General features: G+C 33.8%; 1 protein-coding gene and 1 non-coding gene across 5 annotated transcripts in view; both read left to right on the top strand.

Annotated features, from left to right (window-relative positions):
- EPHA6 (EPH receptor A6) overlaps positions 1-24,944 on the top strand; it is an 881,405-nt gene that overhangs the window by 116,873 nt on the left and 739,588 nt on the right. The window lies entirely within an intron of this gene.
- On the top strand, positions 23,030-23,215 carry LOC116580951. Its single transcript, XR_004281839.1, has one exon. It is a non-coding gene; the product is annotated as a U2 spliceosomal RNA (small nuclear RNA).

Here is a 24,944-nt window from a genome sequence, read left to right as displayed (position 1 = left end):
TATTGAAAAGTATTCTTTCAAGGATTTCAGTTAAAACTCATTACCTTTAAGGTTTCAAGGCACAACTATATCATATATAAAACAGATAGTTAATATACAAAAATATATACATATTTAATGGATAGTTAATATATAAATGGATAGTTAATATATAAAAGCATCGCCTAATGGCTAAAATTTCTTTGCTCATTCAGTGATGAAAGGCAAAGTGCAAGATAGCAAAAAGATATGAGTAGGAAATGTGTCAAAAGTCATATACAGTATGGGTTTATATTTTGGGAGCTTACTTTATAAGGCTTTTTTGAAATTGTGTTTTAATCATATTTTAAATTATCCATATTTGGATTTCATGTCCTTTTAGTAAAAATAAATAGACATTTCATGTTAACAAAAATGGATTGAAATGTGTATAAAACATAAAGGAACATATTACCCTAATTTATAAAAATTAGATATCAGATGCTTGGGGTGTATTTATGGAATCTAGAAATAAGTCAGTCAAAACATGTTCTTGGAACTCTTTTCAAAGAAATTTTGAAATAGTATTTTGTACAGGTTCCCATTAAGAAGGTTAATGTTTGAGCTTATAAAGCAAATGAACAGGATCTATCATGGGATGTCATTTCTACTCTACTAGGAAAAAATATTTATGACTGTAAAACTTTTAAATTACTTATTATTCTATCACTGAAACTGTGGAATTTGCAGTAGGAAAGGTGGAAAACTAGTTAACTACTTTGAAATCTTAAAAAATAATTGAAAAATTTATAGAGTTAGGCATAAGTTGTCTTGATATTATGAAATGGAACTTTCAGAAAAAAATAGCATTTTTAGAGATAGTTTATTTCAATCAGTTTTACAGTCTTTATTCAAATTATATAGCAAGTTAATCAGTAATATTTCTTATTTGATATTTTTTTAAGTGTTTAGATTCTAACTTATATGTGAGGGATGGCCAAAAGCAATTGTAGTGATTGGAAAACATAGTATATTATTTTTGATACATTATTTTATGTCATATTCTTATATAATTAAGTTTCTGACTAATAAATTTCTATTGGGGGAGAGAGTTTCTTTAGTTATAATACTACATAATGAATTTAAAGGGTTCTTAAACTATTTTTAAATAAATCAAATACATAAATAAGGAAATATTACTTTAATAAAATTTCTTTGTCACAATTTCTTAATATCAGACAGAAAATTTAATCGTTAGCCTAAAACAAAATCTATCTTATCCCTCTTCATTCTGCCACATTATTCATAAATAAGATATGGACAATAATAGAATAGAATATGGCCAATTTTAATAAATGTATTTGAAAAATGTCTATTCTTTGCAGAGTTTAAGGACATGTTTTATTTCTTGCATTAATATCAACAGCAAATAATTAGGTAATCCATTAAAATACTACAGTGCAAACCAGGAGAAATATGAAGGATTATGAATTTCAAACTTGGAGACTCTTTTTGGGAATAAGAAAAGCTCACAGAGTCAGGCTTGAGAACAAGGATTAAATTTACACATCTATATGTAAAATACATAATAAAAGAAGATTTAAGAAGAATCCAATTAAGGTTTGTGACAGGATAATAGATTTCATACAAATTCATAAAAGTACATTAATATTATCTACAAAGGAATGTTATGTTGTCTCTTAAAAATGATTCATTTAGGCACTTCATTTAATTTAGCTTTAGGGAATTTTTTGTATTTATGTCTGTTTCAATAAGAGAAACTATCTTTTTTCAGTCTACCGAGGCAGGGTTTTTAATTGCCTATAATAACCTTTAGGTATTGGATACTATTTAAAGTCTCATAGATGTAAAAGCCTATGCCTTTGGCCAAAATAGAACTATGTGTCCATCTCTAATAATACTTTTCTTAATTTTTCTTCATTTGACAAATCACTTTGCTGCAAGCTTTTTGTGTTAATAAGTACATGGTGGATTTTTCCCCTTTATTCTGTGTTGTGTTAATATTATCCTACTTTATAGAAGAGGAGAAAGCATGCATACAAATCATAGTATGTCTCTGAGTCTAAATCTGTAATTTGTAAAGCTCTCCTTTGGTAATTACCCACTTATTTGATTTAAATATTCATTAAAAAATAAATTTTTAACTAGTAGCCTGTGTAACAGCTAAAACCGTAAAGCTGCTAGGAAACAAAAACAACAGGAGAATACATGACCTAGAAGTAAGCACAGCTTTCTTAAAGACTACTCAAAATACTTGCATTACAAATTAAGATAAGGAGACAAGGGAAAAGGCAACAGAAGTTGATTTTATCTTTTGCAACTTTTGTTGCCTTCTCATCATAATAAATGGTTGGTGGAAGAAAATAGTAAAAAAAAAATATTGCCATAATAGTTTTGTATTGCATGAATGTTCTTTATCAATAAGAGACATGTTTTCCTCTGACAAAAGACATTTAAACTTAAATTTAAATTAAGATCAAATTAATTGGTGGAAAGATCAAATTAATTGGTGGAAAAAGTGATTAAGTGATGGAAAAATGCACAGGACTTAAGGGTATAATTTTCATCTGCCTGTCATAAATTCAAAAGATTCCCTTTCATTACACTACACTATAGAGAAAGTAGCAGAAAATATTAAACAAAATGAAAACACACTTCCATTTATTCATTCATTCAGTTCACAATATACTTAGTAAATGTCTATTTGGTGCCAAAGTCCTGTTCTTCAGGAGTTTTTCAGTTTCTCTTGATCAACTAAGTTATATTCACAAAGACAAACAAACCAGCAAACACAATTCCATCTAGATAAACTATCCTTGTGTTGATATGTGGACATTTCTTTTGCAATTTAATTATTCCAGAGATTTTCTTTTTAAGATTTTATTCATTTATTTGACAAAGATCACAAGTAGGCAGAGAGGCAGGCAGGCAGAGAGGGAAGCAGGCTCCCCACTGAGTGGAGAGCCCAATGCAGGGTTCGATCCCAGGACCCTGAGATCATGACCCGAGCTGAAGGCAGTGGCTTAACCCACTGAGCCACCCACGTGCCCCAACTCCAGAGATCTTTGAGGAAGACTTCCTGCATGGTTTTCCTTATGATTGCGTGTGTATATGTTATATTATATTTTAGTATGCATATAAATTTAATATGCACATCAATTTTAAAATATAAAAAATGCATATATATGTGCTTTCAGGAAGACCTCTCTTTTAAAAAAAAAATAAAAATAGCTCCATAAAATGGCTTCAACTTAAATAAAATTTTTGTGCCATGTAATGGAAACTGAAATAGTTAAAACTTAAATTGTATAAAAATTGCTTGCTTCAGGGGCACCTGGGTGGCTCAGTGGGTTAAAGCCTCTGCCTTTGGCTCAGGTCATGGTCCTAGGGTCCCTGGGATGGAGCCCCACATCCAGCTCTCTACTCAGCAGGGAGCCTGCTTCCCTTCCTCTCTCTCGCTCTCTCTGCCTGCCTCTCTGCTTGCCTGTGATCTCTGCTTGTTAAATAAATAAATAAAATTTTAAAAAATTGTTTGCTTCAATTTTGATCAGAATTTGAAGTACTAATTTATGTGAACTTTAAGAGAAAGAAAGTTTTACTTAATTCAAGATTTTAGGGTTTATAAAACAGCTTTATCTTTAGCCATCTTTTGTCCAGAATTCTTTATAAGAAAAAGAAGTTAATTCTGACACAATATCCAACAACACTGTAATTTGTTCGGATTAATTATGTTTTACTTTATTTTTTTTTTTCTTTTCTTTTTTTTTTTTTTAATTATGTTTTACTTTAAAGTTAATGATTATACATATAACTTTAGAGAAACAGAAAAATATACATAGTAAAAACTCACTGGTGACAGTGTTATATGTGACTGTAATTTTCTTTGTGATTAGCACTACAGTGAGAATGTTACTCTATAAAAGTGATTAAAATTATGTGATAATTGAAACTCAGTAAACACTTATTTTTCTTTTTCCAGATCATACATAAACAGAAGAACATATTAGATAACTATATAAAATCATTTTACATGCTTTTTTCATGTAAAAACATTTTTTCAAGTACATAAATATTTGGTTAAATTTTTTAAGCTTCAAAAGTATCCAGAGAAATTTAATGTATTATTTCTAAAATCATATATTTTTATGAATATTACTTTTATCCTATGTAAAATATTCATGATTTTAATGAGCTGGCCCTGACTATTCTCTCAATGCCTTCATAAAGCTCTGTAATTATGATAACTAAAGAACTAAATAAATTAATTTACATAGGTGATTTTGAAATTTATTGGAAAGTCATAACTGTTAATGCACTGTGTGTATATTTGTGATAACAGAGAAATCAGGTTAATGGAGCTTCTGTTGGTCAAGATTATGAATATTTAAGCATGAAAAGGAATAATGACAGAAGTTATTTGAAACATATTGATGTATTGAAATCCATCAGTCTACTTTGATGTGAGAAAGAAAACAGGAAAAAAAGTCTTCTTATTTGATAACTATTATACCAAATCCTTACTCTGAAAATATGTGATTAAAAAAAAGAATTAGGCATTTATGCTCATTTTCTTGTAACAACTGTATTTTTGGATAACCAAATAGTCTCAGTTTATGAGGGACAGCTTTTCATTACAGAAAATTGAATCCAACTAAATAAAAAGGGAATGACAGTATTAGAAAAATGTCAATTTTTCAAAACTTAATGGAATATTTAACTCATCATATAATGTCAAAGGATATTAAAACTACTACATAAAATATTTGGGGTGGCAAATTTTTCAGATTAAAAAACAGAGTCATAATTAAATGCAAGATATAGACATGTATTGGGTTATGTCAATAAATTTGAAAATAGACTATCTCTGTAGATAACATTAAAGACTCAATGTGACTTTTATTAAGCACAATGGTATGATGGTTATGTAGGAAAATATATCTTTAAAAGAGGCTGGCTAAAGTATTTATAATTTAAGTGTTATGATGTCTGAAATTTTCAAAAACTTAAAATGATAAAAAAAAATGCTATCTGTAATTAAATCTAAGTAATGAACCTCATCCTACTTTATATCCTCTTGTAGCTTTTGTATTTTGGGGGAAAATTTTTCAAATAAAATATTTTTAAAACTATTATATTATGTACATTAATGATCTAACCTACATTTTGCATTTTATTACTGTATCAGAAGTCTATAAAAAGAAAGCCTTTTTCCTAGTATTTAACATATTTCATATTACTTAAATCACATGAATGAGAAATAATGAAAAAATGATGAATATTTAATAGGTTTAATCTGCTGTATTTAGAAGGAAATTAAATTGCCTTAGTATATCTCCTTCTACTAATGATATATTTAATTATTGGATCTTCAGGTTTCAAAAGTTGAAGACATTCCTTTGTTATTCACCTATTATTAAATTTCTTTAGCTACAGACATCAAAAATCCTAATTTAAATATTTTTGTACTTTTAGAATCCACTCTCTGCCGCAGACAGATACCTAGATATCAAATAGTATAGCTTCTTAGAATTCCACCAGCTTTACTTTCTTTTTAAAATTTTTCCAATTGAAAGTAGTTATGTTAAAATGTAATTTGCTTATAATAGTACAGTTTTATTAGCACCTTGCAAAAAGAGGGAAAACAGAAAAGATTCAGGATCAAGACACTGATCATTATGACAGTACAAGTATATTTAGGACATGGAAGTTTTTTGGGAGAGTAGAATTTAATGTGATATTATAGGGATAAAGAGTTTATGACTATAAATTTTAAATTGAAATTGGAGGAAAGTTAAATATGTGAAACAACTAATTGTGGATTGCTGAGTCAGACAAGAAAGGGAGTATAGATATTTGTTGCTATTTTGGGAAATCATAAATAATACTGTGATGATCATCTTGTTGTACAAAGGGAAATTACCAAAAAACGGTTTGTTTGTTTGTTTGTTTGTTTGTTTAAGAGAGAGAATGAGGAGCAGGGAGGGGCAGAGAGAGAGGGAGAGAGAAAATTCCAAGCAAGCTCCATGCTAGGTGTCCACTAGGCGTATTTGTGGAACCTCAAGACCCCGAGACAAAATGAGGAGTTGAATGCTTAACCAACTGAACCACCCAGGTGTCCCCAGTTGGGGAAGAAATGCCTTTTTTACTAATTTTTTGTGACAAATTTTTTATAACAATTAAATAGGATCTGAAGTAATACTTTAATGTAGGAAACAAGTTTAAGTTTAATTAAACAAGTTTAAGACTTGTTAATATTTTTACAAATATTTGAATATTATGGCGTTTTACTTTATACATCACACACACACACACACATACAGTCTCTCTCTCTCTCTCTCTCTCAGAAACAGACCTTGTCCAGTAGTTTGGTTTTCTTGAAGCAGCAGAATTTATGCAACTGATTTTTTTCAAGGAAAGAACTTTTTGCAAAATAAGGGTCTGGAATCAACTGCTTGAATTCCATAAGGATCAATAATGATTTAAAATATTTTCCTCAGTAAGCCTTAAAAACACCTTTTGTTACATCCAAATAATCTTTGAAATTATATGGGTTTTGATACCAATAACTGCTAGAATTAAGTTGTACAAGTGCAGAGATTTTTTTGTTTTGCTCACAACTATACCAAATGCCCCCAAATCATTTGGCATAGAATGAGCATGAAATAAATAATTATATTTCTGTAACACCATATGAGTCTGCTTCACCAAAGCTAGTAATTAAAAAAAAAATAGTAAGAAATCCTGCTATAACCTTTCTTCAGTAATGCAAATATGGATAGTCTACATTTGAAAATGCCATTTGTACAGTGAGTTCACCTTTATCATTTTATAAACTTGTCAGTGATACGACCTAACACCTTACTTGGTTGGTTTTTTGAGAACTTAACATATAGCATTAATATTGAGTATTATTTTATAAGCCTATTTAATAGGCTAAAGATATTTTGATCTGCAACAGTTTTGCTTGCTAGTTGGTCATTGAAATTGATCATTTATTTTTTATTTTTTTTTAATTTTTTATTTTTTATAAACATATGTTTTTATCCCCAGGGGTACAGGTCTGTGAATCACCAGGTTTACACACTTCACAGCACTCACCAAAGCACATACCCTCCCCAATGTCCATAATCCCACCCCCTTCTCCCAAACCCCCTCCCCCCAGCAACCCTCAGTTTGTTTTGTGAGACTAAGAGTCACTTATGGTTTGTCTCCCTCCCAATCCCATCTTGTTTCATTTATTCTTCTCCTACCCACTTAAGCCCCCATGTTGCATCACCGCTTCCTCATATCAGGGAGATCATATGATAGTTGTCTTTCTCTGCTTGACTTATTTCGCTAAGCATGATACGCTCTAGTTCCATCCATGTTGTCGTAAATGGCAAGATTTCATTTCTTTTGATGGCTGCATAGCAATCAGACAACAAAAGGAAATTAAAGGCATCCAAATCGGCAAAGAAGAAGTCAAATTATCACTCTTCGCAGATGATATGATACTATATGTGGAAAACCCAAAAGACTCCACTCCAAAACTGCTAGAACTTATACAGGAATTCATTTATTTTTTGTGTGAATTGCAAATTTGTAATTTATAATTTGTAAATTGTAAACTGATCATAATTTTTACTACCTTTCAGAACTTCTCCATGGTCCTTACTTTTTTAGATGTTTCTCATGTGTGTCTTTGAACTTTAGTTCAAACTGAACTTTGAACTTTAGTACTTCATACAATACAATGCAAAAGTCATAGAATTTTAATGATCAATAGCTAAATATTTCATTATATGAGCAGATTCCTACTTCATCTTACTCTGCCACATCAAGAAAAAAAAATGATTATCTACTACCAGTTCTGGAAGAATAGTAGCACAATGCCAACAATGATATATAAAACATTTACTTAAAAAAAAGTTTGAAAAGAAAAACAAAAGCCACCTCATTAACATTACTTGGTCAATTATAATATTTGACTTTACAAGAAGTACTTTTAAGGTTATAATTTTTAATTCAGTGACCTACACTTCTAAGTAACTCAAACCTCTAATATTTTCTAGAATTTTTTTAAATTGAAGTTTAACTGGCGTGCAGTATTATATTAGTTTCAGGTGTACAATATAGTGATATGATATTTTTTCATATCACAGACTGATTCCCATGGTAATTCTAGTTAACCACCCATCACCATACGAAATTACTACAATATAATTGACTATATTTTCTATGCTATTTGTTTCTGTTTTGTTTTGTTTTTTTTAGATTCTACATATATGTGAGCTCGTATGATAGTTGTCTTTCTCTGACTTATTTTGCATAGGGCTATTCTCTCTCCATCCATTAATGTTGTTGCAAATGGCAAAATTTCATCCTATTTATGACTAATATTCCATTATACATATATGCCATATCTTCTTTGTCCACTCGGGCATCGATAGACACTTAGGTTGTTTCTATATCTCGGCTATTGTCAATCATGTTTCAGTGAACATAGGAGTGCATATATTTCTTCAAATTAGTATTTAACTTTCTTCAGATAAATACTCAGAAGTGGAATTTATCATATGGTAGATCTATTTTTAATTTTTTGACGAACCTCCACACTGTTTTCCAAAATGACTGCACTGACTTACATTGCCATGCCTGGTGTACAGGAGTTCCCTTTTTTCCACAGTATTGCAAGCATTCTTAGTTTTTTGTCTTTTTGATGAACAGGTGTGAAGTGATATCTCATTGTGGCTTTAATTTTCATTTCTCTGATGATTAGTGATGTTGAACATCTTTTCATGTGCCTGTTGGCCATCTGTATGTCTTCTTTGGAAAAATATGTATTCAAGTCCTCTGCCCATTTTTTAATCGGCTTATTTGTTTTTTGGTTTTTTGGATTTTTTGTTGTGTTTTGGTGTTGAATTGTATAAGTTCTTTATATATTTTATATATTTTAACCCCTTATTGTATTAGTTCTTTATATATCTTAACCTCTTACTGGATATAAAATTTGCAGATATCTTCTCCCATTCAGTAGACTGCTTTTTCATTTTGTTGGTAGTTTCTTTTGCTGTACGAAAGCTATTTAGTTTGATATAATCCTATTTGTTTATTTTAACTTTTGTTATCCTTGCCTGAGGAGACAAGTTCAAAAAAAAATTGTTAAAGCTGATGTCAACTTACTGCCTATGTTTTCTTCAGGGAGTTTTATGGTTTCAGATTTTATACTCAAGTCTTTACTGCATTTTGTATATTTTTTAGAATTTAATGTTCTCGTTAATTTAACAACAAGCTACTCTTCCAACAAGTTTAGCACTTTTGTAACCACTTATAAAATGATTTATGTATCTGTTTTCAGTTTGGATTTCTAGCAAACAAATGATACCCATAATTAAAACCTTCCAAGTTTATAATTTAAAAAATAAGCAATAATTTTTATTTATCCTGCTTGAAGTTTGCTGAGATTCCTGAATGTATGGGTTTCTTTGTGATGACACTTACAAAATTTTGTCATAATTTTTCAAATATTTCTGCTCCAGTCTCTCTGTCTTCTCTGTCTGGGAGTCCAAAACTGGCTCTCAGATTATTGAGGTTGTAGTCCCTTTTCTTCTTTTCAATCTTTCTTTTCTCTGTCTACTTAAGTGTGGATTATATCTATTAACAGACATTTCACTGATTCTTTTTTTTTATTTTGTCCAATATGTTTTTAATCTCAACTAATGAATTTTTTGTTTCAGATACTGCATTTGTTCAATTCCAGAATTATTTCTTAGTTGCTGTCTAGTTAGTCTGTTTATTTCAATTGGCGGATTTTCCCCTTGATACTGGGCCTCACTTCCTTGTTTTTCACATGTTTAATAAGTCTTCTTGTACACTCACTGGACATTATGGATGATATATTTTAGGGACTCTGGGTATTACAATTTTCTTCTGAAAACTTTTGAATTTTCTTCTAGCATACAGTTTAAATTACTCACAGATCACATTGTTTTTTCAGAGGCATGGTTTTAGGCTTTGTTAGGGCTACTTCAATCTATTAATGGTTTTGTACATTGTTATAGAGACAGTCCCTTAGTCAACAAGGAGAGCCAGATATTTTCAAAGTCTAAATTTGTTGAGACAACTGTGAATTCACCTCTCTTGGGGTAGACAGCTGTTAAAATCTCTACTAAGCTCTTTCAAGGCTTTCTGTTGTTTTCCTCTGGGCTGTTTTTAGCCTTGCTTGGAACAGGGGCAGTTAGAGTGGTGTATATGTGCAGCTTTTGGACTCCCCCTTCTTTGACTCTCCACAGTCACAACCCTAGCCCTAATTTCCAGCTGCTCTGAAAACCAGAAGTCCAACTTCTGATTCCTCCAAAGGGCTTCAATAACTGCATCTTTCTACTTGAGTTCTTTCTAACTCCTTCTACCTGTTCCACTCCTTAGAGATGGAGGATGGCCTCAGTATAGATGGGGTGCCTAAAATCTGACACAGTGCCGGTCTAATCGTGTTCTTTCAAGGATCTCGTCTTCTTTAGTTTCTGCCTCCTTTAAGTCTCTTCCACTTCTCTCCCCAGAGTTTATTCTTTTTTTAGCAGAAGACAGTTTATTATAAGCTAGACTACCTAATATCAGAGGCTGAAAATACCCACTTGTAGTTTTTTTCAAGTCTTTCTAACCTCATATCTGATAGTAACATTTAAAACCATGGGCCCATGAAATTTTATCTGTCTTTGAAAGTTTATTTTGTTACCCTTATGAGGCTTATTTTTGAGATCCCCATCCCCCTACTTGCCATCTTGTCTTACCATATGGTCCAGTAATTCCACTGCTGGGTATTTACCCAAAGAAAACAAAAACACTAACTTGAAAAGATACATACACACTTATGTTTACTGCAGCATTATTTATAGCAGCCAATATATGGAAGCGTAAGAAGTGTCCGTGATAGATTGATAGAATAGATAGATTAATGTACAAAGATGTGGTGTGTGTGCGTGTGTGTGTGTGTGTGTGCATATATACATATATATGTATATGTGTATATATATACATACATATATGACATATGTACATACAAACAATGGAATATTACTCAGCCAATAAAACAAATGGGATCTTGCCATTTGTTATAACATGGGTGGATTTAGAGGGTACTGTGCTAAGAGAAATAAGTCAGAGAAAGACAAATGCCATATGATTTCATTTATATGTGGAATATAAAAAACAAAACAAATAAAAGGATAAACAGACAAAAACTCCAGACTCTTAAATACAGAATACAAACTCCTGGTTGCTAGAGGGGAAGGGTGGAGTGGTAGGTGGAATTTAGATGAAGAAGATTAAGGGGTACAAACTTTCAGTTACAAAACGAAAGTCACACAGATAAAAAAGCACAGCATAGGAAATACAGTAAATATTTTACTTTCCGCCAATATTTTTTTTTCTTTTTTTAAATTTTTTATTTTTTATAAACATATATTTTTATCCCCAGGGGTACAGGTCTGTGAATCACCAGGTTTACACACTTCACAGCACTCACCAAAGCACATACCCTCCCCAATGTCCATAATCCCACGCCCTTCTTCCAAACCCCCTCCCCCCAGCAACCCTCAGTTTGTTTTGTGAGATTAAGAGTCACTTATGGTTTGTCTCCCTCCCAATCCCATCTTGTTTCATTGATTCTTCTCCTACCCACTTAAGCCCCCATGTTGCATCACCACTTCCTCATATCAGGGAGATCATATGATAGTTGTCTTTCTCTGCTTGACTTATTTCACTAAGCATGATATGCTCTAGTTCCATCCATGTTGTCGCAAATGGCAAGATTTCATTTCTTTTGATGGCTGCATAGTATTCCATTGTGTATATATACCACATCTTCTTGATCCATTCATCTGTTGATGGACATCTAGGTTCTTTCCATAGTTTGGCTATTGTGGACATTGCTGCTATAAACATTCGGGTGCACGTGCCCCTTTGGATCACTACGTTTGTATCTTTATGGTAAATACCCAATAGTGCAATTGCTGGGTCATAGGGCAGTTCTATTTTCAACATTTTGAGGAACCTCCATGCTGTTTTCCAGAGTGGCTGCACCAGCTTGCATTCCCACCAACAGTGTAGGAGGGTTCCCCTTTCTCCGCATCCTCGCCAGCATCTGTCATTTCCTGACTTGTTGATTTTAGACATTCTGACTGGTGTGAGGTGATATCTCATTGTGGTTTTGATTTGTATTTCCCTGATGCCAAGTGATATGGAGCACTTTTTCATGTGTCTGTTGGCCATCTGGATGTCTTCTTTGCAGAAATGTCTGTTCGTGTCCTCTGCCCATTTCTTGATTGGATTATTTGTTCTTTGGGTGTTGAGTTTGCTAAGTTCTTTATAGATTCTGGACACTAGTCCTTTATCTGATATGTCGTTTGCAAATATCTTCTCCCATTCTGTCAGTAGTCTTTTGATTTTGTTAACTGTTTCCTTTGCTGTGCAAAAGCTTTTGATCTTGATGAAATCCCAATAGTTCATTTTTGCCCTTGCTTCCCTTGCCTTTGGCATTGTTCCTAGGAAGATGTTGCTGTGGCTGAGGTCGAAGAGGTTGCTGCCTGTGTGCTCCTCAAGGATTTTGATGGATTCCTTTCTCACATTGAGGTCCTTTATCCATTTTGAGTCTATTTTTGTGTGTGGTGTAAGGAAATGGTCCAATTTCATTTTTCTGCATGTGGCTGTCCAATTTTCCCAGCACCATTTATTGAAGAGGCTGTCTTTTTTCCATTGGACATTCTTTCCTGCTTTGTCGAAGATTAGTTGACCATACAGTTGAGGGTCTATTTCTGGGCTCTCTATTCTGTTCCATTGATCTATGTGTCTGTTTTTGTGCCAGTACCATGCTGTCTTGATGATGACAGCTTTGTAATAGAGCTTGAAGTCCGGAATTGTGATGCCACCAACGTTGGCTTTCTTTTTCAATATCCCTTTGGCTATTCGAGGTCTTTTCTGGTTCCATATAAATTTTAGAATTATTTGTTCCATTTCTTTGAAAAAGATGGATGGTACTTTGATAGGAATTGCATTAAATGTGTAGATTGCTTTAGGTAGCATAGACATTTTCACAATATTTATTCTTCCAATCCAGGAGCATGGAACATTTTTCCATTTCTTTGTGTCTTCCTCAATTTCTTTCATGAGTACTTTATAGTTTTCTGAGTATAGATTCTGTGCCTCTTTGGTTAGGTTTATTCCTAGGTGTCTTATGGTTTTGGGTGCAATTGTAAATGGGATTGACTCCTTAATTTCTCTTTCTTCTGTCTTGCTGTTGGTGTAGAGAAATGCAACTGATTTCTGTGCATTGATTTTATATCCTGACACGTTACTGAATTCCTGTATAAGTCCTAGCAGTTTTGGAGTGGAGTCTTTTGGGTTTTCCACATATAGTATCATATCATCTGCGAAGAGTGATAATTTGACTTCTTCTTTGCCGATTTGGATGCCTTTAATTTCCTTTTGTTGTCTGATTGCTGAGGCTAGGACCTCTAGTACTATGTTGAATAGCAGTGGTGATAATGGACATCCCTGCCGTGTTCCTGACCTTAGCGGAAAAGCTTTCAGTTTTTCTCCATTGAGAATGATATTTGCGGTAGGTTTTTCATAGATGGCTTTGATGATATTGAGGTATGTGCCCTCTATCCCTACACTTTGAAGAGTTTTGATCAGGAAGGGATGCTGTACTTTGTCAAATGCTTTTTCAGCATCTATTGAGAGTATCATATGGTTCTTGTTCTTTCTTTTATTGATGTGTTGTATCACATTGACTGATTTGCGGATGTTGAACCAACCTTGCAGCCCTGGAATAAATCCCACTTGGTCGTGGTGAATAATCCTTTTAATGTACTGTTGAATCCTATTGGCTAGTATTTTGTTGAGTATTTTCGCATCTGTGTTCATCAAGGATATTGGTCTATAGCTCTCTTTTTGATGGGATCCTTGTCTGGTTTTGGGATCAAGGTGATGCTGGCCTCATAAAAAGAGTTTGGAAGTTTTCCTTCCATTTCTATTTTTTGGAACAGTTTCAGGAGAATAGGAATTAGTTCTTCTTTAAATGTTTGGTAGAATTCCCCCGGGAAGCTGTCTGGCCCTGGGCTTTTGTTTGTTTGGAGATTTTTAATGACTGTTTCAATCTCCTTACTGGTTATGGGTCTGTTCAGGCTTTCTATTTCTTCCTGGTTCAGTTGTGGTAGTTTATATGTTTCTAGGAATGCATCCATTTCTTCCAGATTGTCAAATTTATTGGCGTAGAGTTGCTCATAGTATGTTCTTATAATAGTTTGTATTTCTTTGGTGTTAGTTGTGATCTCTCCCCTTTCATTCATGATTTTATTTATTTGGGTCCTTTCTCTTTTCTTTTTGATAAGTCAGGCCAGGGGGTTATCAATTTTATTAATTCTTTCAAAGAACCAGCTCCTAGTTTCATTGATTTGTTCTATTGTTTTTTTGGTTTCTATTTCATTGATTTCTGCTCTGATCTTTATTATTTCTCTTCTCCTGCTGTGCTTAGGGTTTCTTTCTTGTTCTTTCTCCAGCTCCTTTAGGTGTAGGGTTAGATTGTGTACCTGAGACCTTTCTTGTTTCTTGAGAAAGGCTTGAACCGCTATATATTTTCCTCTCAGGACTGCCTTTGTTGTGTCCCACAGATTTTGAACCGTTGTATTTTCATTATCATTTGTTTCCATGATTTTTTTCAATTCTTCTTTAATTTCCCGGTTGACCCATTCATTCTTTAGAAGGATGCTGTTTAGTCTCCATGTATTTGGGTTCTTTTCAAACTTCCTTTTGTGGTTGAGTTCTAGCTTTAGAGCATTGTGGTCTGAAAATATGCAGGGAATGATCCCAATCTTTTGATACCGGTTGAGTCCTGATTTAGGACCGAGGATGTGATCTATTCTGGAGAATGTTCCATGTGCACTAGAGAAGAATGTGTATTCTGTTGCTTTGGGATGAAATGTTCTGAATATATCTGTGATGTCCATCTGGTCCAGTGTGTCGTTTAAGGCCTTTATTTCCTTGCTGATCTTTTGCTTGGATGATCTGTCCATTTCAGTGAGGGGAGTGTTAAAGTCCCCTACTATTATTGTATTATTGTTTATGTGTTTCTTTGTTTTTGTTATTAATTGGTTTATATAGTTGGCTGCTCCCACGTTGGGGGCATAGATATTTAAAATTGTTAGATCTTCTTGTTGGACAGACCCTTTGAGTATGATATAGTGTCCTTCCTCATCTCTTATTATAGTCTTTGGCTTAAAATCTAATTGATCTGAAATAAGGACTGCCACTCCTGCTTTCTTCTGATGTCCATTAGCATGGTAAATTCTTTTCCACCCCCTCACTTTAAATCTGGAGGTGTCTTCGGGCTTAAAATGAGTTTCTTGGAGGCAACATATAGATGGGTTTTGTTTTTTTATCCATTCTGATAGCCTGTGTCTTTTGACAGGGGCATTTAGCCCATTAACATTCAGGGTAACTATTGAGAGATATGAATTTAGTGCCATTGTATTGCCTGTAAGGTGACTGTTACTGTATATGGTCTCTGTTCCTTTCTGATCTACCACTTGTAGGCTCTCTCTTTGCTTAGAGGAGCCCTTTCAATATTTCCTGTAGAGCTGGTTTGGTGTTTGCAAATTCTTTCAGTTTTTGTTTGTCCTGGAATCTTTTAATCTCTCCTTCTATTTTCAATGATAGCCTGGCTGGATATAGTATTCTTGGCTGCATGTTTTTCTCGTTTAGTGCTCTGAAAATATCATGCCAGCTCTTTCTGGCCTGCTAGGTCTCTGTGGATAAGTCAGCTGCCAATCTAATATTTTTACCATTGTATGTTACAGACTTCTTTTCCCGGGCTGCTTTCAGGATTTTCTCTTTGTCACTGAGACTTGTAAATTTTACTATTAGGTGACGGGGTGTGGGCCTATTCTTATTGATTTTGAGGGGCGTTCTCTGAACCTCCTGAATTTTGATGCTCGTTCCTTTTGCCATATTGGGGAAATTCTCCCCAATAATTCTCTCCAGTATACCTTCTGCTCCCCTCTCTCTTTCTTCTTCTTCTGGAATCCCAATTATTCTAATGTTGTTTCAATTTATGGTGTCACTTATCTCTCGAATTCTCCCCTCGTGGTCCAGTAGCTGTTTGTCCCTCTTTTGCTCAGCTTCTTTATTCTCTGTCATTTCGTCTTCTATATCACTAATTCTTTCTTCTGCCTCACTTATCCTAGCAGTGAGAGCCTCCATTTTTGATTGCACCTCATTAATAGCTTTTTTGATTTCAACTTGGTTAGATTTTAGTTCATTTCTCCAGAAAGGGCTTTTATATCTCTCGAGAGGGTTTCTCTAATATCTTCCATGCCTTTTTCGAGCCCGGCTAGAACCTTGAGAATTGTTATTCTGAACTCTAGATCTGACATATTACCAATGTCTGTATTGATTAGGTCCCTAGCCTTCGGTACTGCCTCTTCTTCTTTTTTTTGTGGTGAATTTTTCCTTCTTGTCATTTTGTCCAGATAAGAGTATATGAAGGAGCAAGTAAAATACTAAAAGGGTGGCAACAACCCCAGGAAAATATGCTTTAACCAAATTAGAAGAGATCCCAAATCGTGAGGGGGGAGAAAGGGGATAAAAAGAGGTTCAAAAAGGAAGAAAAAAAAAAAGAATTAAAAAAAAAAACAAATAAAAATATAAAAAAGAAAAAATATATATATTAGATAAACTGGTTAAAAAACATTAAAAAAGAAAAAGGTAAAAGTTAAAAAAAAAATTTTACCAGAAGGCGAGAAAAAAAACAAAAAATGAAAAAGAAAAAATTAAATTAACTGCAAGACTAAAAAAAATCACAGGGAAAAAGCCATGAGTTCCGTGCTTTGCTTTCTCCTCCTCTGGAATTCTGCTGCTCTCCTTGGTATTGAAACCGCACTCCTTGGTAGGTGAACTTGGTCTCGGCTGGATTTCTTGATGATCTTCTGGGGGAGGGGCCTGTTGTAATGATTCTCAAGTGTCTTTGCCCCAGGCGGAATTGCACCGCCCTTATCAGGGGCCGGGGTGAGTAATCCCCTCGGGTTTGCTTTCAGGAGCTTTTGTTCCCTGAGCGCTTTCCGTAGAGTTCTGGAGGACGGGAATACAAATGGTGGCCTCCTGGTCTCTGGCCGGGAGGAGCCGAGAGCCCGGGGCCCCACTCCTCAGTGCGCCCTCAGAGAACAGTGCCCAGTTACTCCCGTCTGCCTGACCTCCGGCCGCGCTCTGAGCTCACCGAGCCAGCCACCGGTTCAAGGTAACACCGAGCTGTGAGCTTACTGTCGGCTCTGTCTCTGTAGCCGGCTTTCCCGTTCCAATACCCGCAAGGTCTGCCACACTCAGACACCCCCGATCCTTCTGTGACCCTGCGGGGACCTGGGCCACGCTGACCCCGCGTGGGCTTCGCCCCGGTTTAGCCTCTGGAGCGATGTCCCTCAGCGGAACAGACTTTTAAAAGTCCTGATTTTGTGCACCGTTGCTCCGCCGCTTGCCGGGAGCCGGCCCCTCCCCCCGGGGTCTATCTTCCCGTCGTTTTGGATTCACTTCTCCGCCGGTCCTACCTTTCAGAAAGTGGTTGTTTTTCTGTTTCCAGAATTGCTGTTCTTCTTCTTTTTGATCTGCTGATGGATTTTCAGGTGTTTGCAATCTTTAGATAAGCTATCTAGCTGATATCCGGCTAGCTGAAGTAGTCTCAGCCTGCTACTTCTCCACCATCTTTCACTTTCCACCAATATTATATGTAGATATTCATATATATTCATATATATGAATTAACATATGTATCTTTAATTTCTTCTTTTCTGTACAGTTTTAGGTATCTTTAATATCATGCTACACAAGTAAACAAGATTTAATCTTAGAATTTTTTAATCTTAGAACATTTTTTGCTTTATTTTTAGGCCAGAAAATGAGTTTACCCAGAGTTCACTGGAGTTATCATTCTAGGATGGTATATTTAGAATAGAAGTTTCCAGGGTTCCAGGGATATTGCTGTACCCTATCAGCAGTACCTTCATGAGGACAAAAGGCGGGGATGTATTAATACCTTTCATACCTTAGACTTAAGTACTTAACTATGTGTACACCTGAAAGCATCTCAAAACCAACAAGCACTTTTATAATCTCTTACCCTTACCCTTTACTAAACTTATAATCCATTGAGTTAGATTAGAAATTTACTGAGGCACTCCCAGTATTTGCAATGACAACTCAATAGAAAACTTTTTCTACCATAAGTCTCTTCCACTGCCATATATTATATTTTTCACTGCAGGCCAATATTATCTAAAGTGTACACTGGAAAGAAATGTCACATGACATGTTTCACAAAAATCAGAAGCATAGAACATACAATTCCTGGTAGGCACCCTGAAGTTAAAACAGCATTTTAAAGACTGAAATATTTTTTTTTTTTAAAGATTTTATTTATTTATTTGACAGAGAGAGAAATCACAAGTAGGCGGAGAGTCAGGCAGAGAGAGAGAGAGAAGCAGGCTCCCGCTGAGCAAAGAGCCCGATGCGGGGCTCGATCCCAGGACACTGAGATCATGACCTGAGCCGAAGGCACCGGCTTAATCCACTGAGCCACCCAGGCGCCCCTAAAGACTGAAATATTTTTAAATATAAAAATAAATAATCCAACGCAAGCATGCACATAACATTAAAATTTGATTCTTGGGCTTTCCAAAATTCATTTTACCGAGGAATTGTTTTGTTATTACAGTTTTCTCATTTCTACCTGCTGCTGTGCAAAATTATTTTGTGTGTCTTTATTAAATTCAGGTTGGGTGTGCCTGGGTGGCTCAGATGGTTAAGTGTCATCCTTCGGCTCAGGTCATGATCTCAGGGTCCTGGCATCGAGCCGCTTGTCAGGCTCCCAGCTTAGTGGGGAGTCTTCTTCTTCCTCTGCTGCCTCTCCTGCTTGTGCATGTGTTCTCTCTCTCTCTCTCTCTCTCTCTCTCTCTCTCCCCTCTCAAATGAAGAAATAAAAATATTTAAAAAAATAAAATAAAAAATAAATAAATTCAGGTTGGCCTCAGTCCATACGTAACCTTACCAGTTGTCTTCTATTTATTCCTTATTGCTCTGTAAGCTAATTAGACACTGACAGGGAACTTTAAAACCTTTTATTTAATAACTAAATAGTGATATTAATCTTTGTTGATCCTATAAAGGAGATTGTAAATAACGGAGTTTATAATGAATGCTTGCTACCTTACTTTTGCTTTATTTGCTTACTTATCTTCATACTTGGAGGATCCCTATACTTAGAAAATTTCATCTTTTTCCTTTATGTTTCAGTTTATACTCCCTCTTTTATAAGGTACTAACTTACATCTCCCAAATAATTTGATATTTAATATTTAAAATTTAGCTATTATCAACTAGTGTGTGTGTGTGTGTGTGTGTGTGATGTCTGTCTAATTATTTGCTATAATAATATTCCAAGGAGACAAACAGAATTTGCCATTTTTCTCCTGTTATAGCATCTGTGGCTTGTGAACTCATATTTCATTACTAAGTTATGGAAAATGAGGTTTTTACTAGCTTACCATCTATAATATGTCTAGCTTATCTCTTATACCTTTGAAAAGGTTTCTCTTAGGCTGTGATTTTGTTTAGCAGCAAATTTTCCCTGATTCATAATTTTTTCTTTCATAGTTTGCTCTTTTCAATTTAGAATTCTGCTTGCTTATATAAAATGACAACCTGTTGGCCAGAAATTTGTGAAAATGAAAGTGATTTTACTATTATTGTATGTTTTAACTTTGATACCTTTATCTTTAAAAGATATATTTAATATTGAATCCTTTATGAACTCTTGGGAACTATGGTGAACTCATTTTTCTAGCTATCTTGTGAGGATTTCATTTGGTTTATGTTTCAGCTGATCTTGAAGAAATGCACCTTCTATTTATTAGGGTTTTGGTCTTTGGTTGCAGCAAACTGTCATTGAACACACTTTTCAGTTTCAGAGGTTTTTTTTTTTTTTTAAGATTTTATTTATTTAGGGGCGCCTGGGTGGCTCAGTGGATTAAAGCCTCTGCCTCCGGCTCAGGTCATGATCCCAGGGTCCTGGGATCGAGCCCCGCATTGGGCTCTCTGCTCTGCAGGGAGCCTGCTTCCTCCTCTCTCTCTGCCTGCCTCTCTGCCTACTTGTGATCTCTCTCTCTCTCTCTGTCAAATAAATAAATAAAAATAAAAAGATTTTATTTATTTATTTGACAGACAAAGATCACAAAGATCACAAGATCACCTCTCTGCAGAGGCAGGCAGAGAAAGAGAGGGGGAAGCAGGCTCCCTGTTGAGCAGAAAGCCCAAGATGCGGGGGGGGGGGGGGGGGGGTTGATCCCAGGACCCTGAGATCATGACCTGAGCCAAAGGCAGAGGCTTTAACCACTGAGCCACCCAGGCACCCCTCAGTTTCACAGGTTTATGAGTCTTTTTCCCCCGCAGGGAGAAATAAATTTGCATATATTTAAGCCACAAAGACAGTTGTTTGTAAATAGAGTATCTCTATCCGACTAACTAGACTATTTTGATTTTTAACTTAAATTTAAATCACAGAGGTCAGGATTAATTTCCACCAGATTTTCCTTCCTTCAAGCTTTGGTCTTCATTTTTGTTTTTAGTGCTTATTCTTAAATATCAATTCTAATTTTATTTTGCCATTATTATTAAAGAAATTAATAACTTTTTTTATCTTAGCTGTAAATTATCATTTTTTGAGAATCAGTTTTTAACTGTGGTTTTGAAATAACCAAATACAGATTTCTAAAAAAATCTGACAAAATATATCAAGCAGAAATGGACATTTCTACTGATTTTTTGTTTCATTGAGCAAAATACATATTGTGTAACTATAATTTCACTATATGTATGTGTCATAATTATATAGTAAGTGGGTATAAGAACATTTGTAAAAATTAATTTATAGCATTTCCATTATTTTACAGTGCTTTCAAGTATTAGTGAGGTTTAGATAAAGTTGTAAATTTAAGAATGTGCAATTGGGAAGGCAAATGATATTGAAATAAATGTTAACAAATTAAAGACCATAAAGCAATCAGATAATTCAAATGTCTTTTTCCTAAAGGACTATCTAGCTTAAACATGAAAACATGGGATAGAAGAAAGGTCTTTTAAATATGATAACTTTATATATTAACTTAGCTCCTAGCACTATAAAATTCTTCTTCATTACATTTTTTTTAATATTCTAGCACTATAAATTCAATTGTAATTCAATTGTAGAGTATAACCATAAATTCAGTTGTACTACAGAAATTCTGGTATTGGTTCTCTAATATCCATCCAAGCCTTGTAAAGATTAATCCAGCAACACTGAGTATTTAGATTAATGGTTACTGTTTTAGCAACCTTTCTTCTTGAAATATTTATTACTACATTCGTTTTCACTAAACCAGAAGATAATACATAAACAACATTCTTGTGGATTTTAGAAAACAACTATAATTAAATCATCAATATTTTTACTACATGTCAACTAGTCAATACTGGGGAAAATCAAATAAAAATATATTTCTCATGTTGTAACTAATGACACTGATCATTTCAACATATTAAAGATGATGTATATCTGCCAACATACACTCTTTTATTTTTCATTCAAGATTAGAAATGAAGTGATATTTTTATTTTTGGTAAAAACAAATGTATAACTATTTCATATATATGTGACATACATATGTTAGAATGTTTATTAGTACACATGGAAATAATTCTTATACTCATTAAACAATGCATTTCAACTTTCTGGACTGTATATGAGCATATAATATTTAAATATTTTTTTAAAATCTAGCTTATAAGGATAGCCTATTAAAAAACATACTGTCCTAAATCATCATATTTCATTTTGTAGAAAGGATACCATCCTAAATAGTTCTTTTCCTTAGAAAGCTTTTTCATGTTTGTGTAGTTCTAAGGATGCTTCTGATCTGACTCACACAAGCATATTTTCAAATATAGCCTGATTTGAATTAATACAGGGTAATTATATTTTTCTTGAGAATACTGTTGATTTTACATGGGAGGACTCATTAGTGAAAATGAATACGTATGTCATACCATATAACACCTTCACTATGCAAAGTTGCTAAAACAGTATGGAAAAAAACCTCCTAAGGAAAATTTGATATAGCTTTCCTATGCTTTTCCAGACCTATTTTCAACACTGCTAAAAGGGGGGAAAATTCAAGAAGGCACTGAAGAGACCACCTCACCAGACCCTGATGTTACTTCTCCTCTGGATGTACATGCTGCAGCTCCATAGGAGCCAGGTTGGAAAAGTTTCTAGGAAAACAACATATTCCTTAATTACATATATTTTGAAGTAGAAAGATTTTTTTTCTATGGCACTTTGTCTTTTTAGACCCCAGAGTTAAGTACATGAAAAAGTCTATACTTTTAGTTTGAACTTAACATTTATCTCTTGTTATTTGGGGAAAAAAAAAATCTGTAACAAACATCTGGCTTCTCAAAAATATTTTTGAAATTTGATTGTTTTAAAGCATGCAAAATTCACTAATTAAAAACATCATGGTACTATTTTGTACATACTATAAAAATATCAAGCTTAATCCATTATACTAGAGTTTAAAGTTAAATGATTATAAAGATGTGTATCAAATTTTTCAAGCCCTTCTGTATATACTACATAAATGGAAGTAGGTAATCTTTATATGCTTTTTTTTCTATACCTCAAACTCTACCTTTGTTATTGCTCTTGATTCTAAGTGAAAGTTTAAAGGTAATTAAATATCCATATAATGTTAATTCTTCATACCTGGGAGGACTCTGGAGAGACAGGTCAGTGAGTTGGCAAAACAACCTTAAAAGGGAATTTTTTAAAGACTACCTCAAAATTTAAATTTTAGATTTTTCACATTTTGAAATATAATGAATCTTCACTCAGATTACTGAAATGCATTGCCATAAAGAAGGATGATAGTAATTCCATGAATAGAGGTTGCACATTATAATTGTAACTGATGTATTTATTTTTTAAACATAGTCAATTGCTTCTTGGCCTTTTGGCTAAATCAGATGTAGTCTCTGTTCTTATCAGCTTAATATATGATAGGCCCTTTATCTAATGATAATATGTAAATCGATTTTTGGAGCAGGGAGGTGTAATAGTAGCTTGCTCCATCCACTCCCACCCATCAAACTGGTGAGTCTCTCCAGGAATGATGCTTTTAAAAGACATAGTCACTCAGCAATAATCAAAAGTTGTGTAAATGGAGAATGAAAAACATAATTTAACTGTGGGCACATAATAAATGAAGTTAATTGTTAAATAAAAGATATAAGAAAAGCAATAGTTACCACTGACAGTTTAATTCTGAAATGATAAGGCACAAAAAGTAGGAATTATATTTGCATGTGTATCAGAACTAATGTTATAATGATATATATTCACAGGTCTGCTTAATTCAAGCATGACACTTCAAAAGTTTAAGACCTCTTTCTAATTGTTTATAGTTCTCTCACCACCTTTTTTTTTGGAAAATCTATATTCAGTTTATAGCCTTTATCACATTTGCCTTGTATTACAATTATTATTTCAGGAAGAGTGTTTTGTTGCTCTTATTCTTCTTTCCATATTATTCAGTTGTAAACTCCTTGATAGAATTGATGATATCTCAATATATCATTGTTTCTGTCTCCTATATAGTTTGATAAATCAATTTTAAAATATTAATTACATAGGAAATCTGTTGATAGAACTAAAGGTATAAAGTTAGACATTAAAAAAAATATTTTGTGGGACATCTAGATGGATCAGTTGGTTAAGTTGTCTGACTTGATTTGGCTCAGGTCATGATCTCAGGGGTGTGAGATCAAGCTCCATATCAGGCTCCACACTGGGCTAGGCATGGAGCCTGCTTAAGATTCTCTCTCTCCCCCTCTCCTCTTTTCTCCTTGCCTCACTAAAACAACAACAACAAAACAAAACAAAACAAAAACTTGGCCAAAAATATGCTTTATAGATGAAATAGGCTAGTGGTTCCTAACACTTTGTATTTATTAATTTCAGAAGCATTTACAAATCCAAAGCCTGGAAACATGTGTGGCTACTGTCTTTTCTTAATAGACTAACACATTGCTAATTTGGACAGACTAGAATGGTGGTCCAAATCCCATTTTAAAAAATTATAACTTTTTCACATTGCACTGAGTAAACACTCAATGAGATTAATCACCAGTCTAAATAAAATAAGCAATAATAAAAATAACCCTATAGTAAGGAATAACATGGGGTTCTTTATATTTTATAAATGAGAGCACTGTTGACAAATTTAGCTACTCTAAATTCTATACAGTATGGATCAGCAAAACTGAAGAGAGGCAACAATTGTTAAGATAAAAATGGACCAAGAACAAAGTTTTTTCACAGAATGAGATAGAGAAAAAGCAATGTCATTAATCCTGTTAATAAATAATTTTAATTAAAGTGGTAAACATATTTTTTTTCAGTCAAGAAGAAAGGGTCGTAAATAGATCAGATTTAGGAGTTCACAATGACAGGTGAAGTTGAGCAATAGTTCTATAAATAACTGCTCCCAATAAATGAAGCAAATCTCTGAAGAAACTGTAGGAAAGCAGTATAGTCTTTTAAAAAGGGTCTAGGGAGTAAGAGATAATTTAGTTCAAACCTCTCATTTGTCTCATAGTAGATCTTTATGTGACTATACATATATGTGTGTCTACAGATATAGATACAAACATGTATATATGCATACACACATCATATTAAAAATTGTAGAGGAAAGATGGACTAGCAGCCTATATTTTCCTGAGGAATAAACTGTAAAAATTAACTATTAAATGAAAATAAAAGTGATAACAAAAGTGAAGATTTTGTAAATTATCATTGAAATGTAAGAAAGGTAAATTATACAATTAATGATACATATTCTCTAATATTA

Source organism: Mustela erminea, chromosome 1, assembly GCF_009829155.1.
Source record: "Mustela erminea isolate mMusErm1 chromosome 1, mMusErm1.Pri, whole genome shotgun sequence".
Classification (NCBI taxonomy): domain Eukaryota; kingdom Metazoa; phylum Chordata; class Mammalia; order Carnivora; family Mustelidae; genus Mustela; species Mustela erminea.
The sequence above is the reverse complement of the archived record's forward strand: the minus strand, read 5'-3'. Positions and strand labels throughout refer to the sequence as shown.